We start from the raw sequence: 2,402 nt of genomic DNA, 5'->3' as shown, positions 1-2,402 counted from the left end.
GCTGAGGGATAGTGCCCAGGCCCAGAGTTCAGGCCCCACGACCGGACCAAAAAAAAAAAGAGTCTAAAACACTCACAAGCTGTAATTTTTTTTTTTCTGTTCTTAAGATTCAACCCAGAACCTTACACATGTTAAGCAAATGTTCTGCCACCAAGCCCTAGCCTGTATGATGGTTTATTTTACATATCAACTTTTTTTGTTGTTGTTGTTGGTTGTGGGGCTTGAACTCTGGGCTTGGGCACTGTCCCTGTGCTCTCCAGCTCAAGGCTAGTGCTCTACCGCTTGAGCCACAGTGTCACTTCCGGTTTTCTAGTGGTTTATTGGAGGTAAGAGTCTCATGGAGGATCCTTTTCCGGTTCATAAGCGTGATGATTGGGTTCTCATGTGCTTGCGTGACATGTGCCTTCCTCTAAACCTGTAATCTTACCTACTTAGGTGGCTAAGATCTGAGGATCTCAGTTTGAAGCCAGCATGGTCAGGAAAGTCGGGCTCATATCTCCAATCAACAACCAAAAAGCCAGAAGTGGAAGTATGGTTCAAGTAGTAGGGTGCTATCCCCGAGCAAAAAAAAGCTCATGGATAGCAACCTGGCCCTAAGTTTAAGCCCCAGGATTGGACTGGCACTGGCACATACACACAGATGTTTCTGTTGTTTATAAGCTATCCAGCCTCAAGCCAATATTTTATTGTTACCTGCCACAGATTAAGATTTTATTTGGCCACTCAACATCCAAAATCTCATGGGGGGGTGGGGGCTGGGAAGGTGGCTCAGTGGTAGAGCGCTTGCCTTGCACGCATGAGGCCCTGGGTTCGATTCCTCAGCATCACATAAGAAAAAAGAAAAAAGCCGGAAGTGGCGCTATGGCTCAAGTGGTAGAGCACTAGCCTTGAGCTGAAGAGCTGAGGGACAGCGCCCAGGCCCAGAGTTCAGGCCCCACAACCAGACCCCAAAAAAAAAAAAAAAATCTCTCCAAAATCTCATGGTTTTTTTTTTCTGCCTCCTCTTATCACTTCATTAAAGACAATTGGAAGGACCATTTTAGAGCTCTTTGACATATAAAATTGTTCAGCCAACTAGTATGAGAGACCAAATCCCTCATGAGGAAAATGTTATGTTGGTCCAAAGGAGAACCATGACTTTGTTTGATGTAGAAGACAGTCTGTCCTTCCCTGTTACTTTCTAGAGGTTAGTAATACTGGCTTTCAAATTATTGGGCATGAAAGATTTATCAGTGTTATTGTTTAAACGAGCTTAATAATTTGTCCATGTGGGGCTGGGAAGGTGGCTCAGTGGTAGAGCGCTTGCCTTGCATGCCTGAGGCCCTGGGTTCGATTCCTCAGCACCACATAAGCAAAAAGAAAAAAGCCGGAAGTGGTGCTGTGGCTCAAGTGGTAGAGCACTAGCCTTGAGCTGAAGAGCTGAGGGACAGCGCCCAGGCCCAGAGTTCAGGCCCATGACCAGACCCAAAAAAAAAAAAAACAAAAAAAATAATAATTTGTCCATGCGATTGTATATATGTGTGAGATAGAGGAAACAATGTGTTTTCTGCCTCCAATATTTCTCTTCTCTCCTTGTAGAGGGAAATTAACTAGTCTTTTCTAGTAATTATTTCTTATTTGTCCAACAGCTATTTTTTTTCTTTTCTTTTCTTGTCAGTCATGGGTGTGAGCCACCAGCACCCGGCTTCCAACAGCTATTTCTCTCACACCCTTTCTGTTATGAATTTACTTTTCAATTTTAAAACCATTTGGGGGGGGTTATTTTATAATTAGGTATGTGGTTTTAAAAATGCATTATAAAGCCAAGCACCAGTGGCTTATGCCTGTAATCCTAGCTACTCAGGAGGCTGAGATGTAAGGATCACGGTTCAAAGCCAACCCTGGCAGGAAAGTCCATGAGACTTTTATCTGCAATAAGCCACCAGAAAACCAGAAGTGGTGCTGTGGCTCAAATGGTAGAACTCTATCCTTGAGCTGAAGAGCTGAGGGATAGTACCTAGGCCCAGAGTTCAAGCCCCACAACTAACACACACACACAAAAAAAAGTGCACTATAAGACACAGTGTTAAATAAGAGCAGTCCAAGTTGAAGGAAGACATTTATTGGTTTGTAGATATGTATGGATATATGTATGTATTATGTATTCTGCAGTGCTGAGGATTGAACCCAGAAACCTGCACATGCTAGGTAAGTATTGTATTACTGAGTTATATCCCAGTTAGTGTACTATGGGCATTTTTTACAGAGGAGAATGACAGAGACTCTCTCTCTCTCACTGTGTGTGTGTGTGTGTGTGTGTGTGTGTGTGTGTGTATTTTTGTTGGATGTGGGACTTGAACTCTGGGCCTGGGCACTGTCCCTCAGCTCTTCAGCTCAGGAATAGTGCTTTACCACTTGAGCCA

The 2,402-nt window shown here is 43.7% G+C and overlaps 1 non-coding gene across 1 annotated transcript; it reads left to right on the top strand.

The window, feature by feature from the left end:
• The first annotated feature begins 344 nt into the window (after positions 1 to 344).
• On the top strand, positions 345 to 452 carry LOC138804002 (small nucleolar RNA U13). Its single transcript, XR_011365123.1, has one exon. It is a non-coding gene; the product is annotated as a small nucleolar RNA U13 (small nucleolar RNA).
• Positions 453 to 2,402: the final 1,950 nt, after the last annotated feature.

The sequence above is a fragment of the Dipodomys merriami genome, unplaced genomic scaffold (assembly GCF_024711535.1).
Source record: "Dipodomys merriami isolate MVZ:Mamm:240054 unplaced genomic scaffold, mDipMer1.0.p SCAF_35, whole genome shotgun sequence".
NCBI classification, from domain to species: Eukaryota; Metazoa; Chordata; class Mammalia; order Rodentia; family Heteromyidae; genus Dipodomys; species Dipodomys merriami.
Note: the sequence above shows the minus strand (reverse complement) of the source record. Positions and strands in the feature narration are given on the sequence as shown.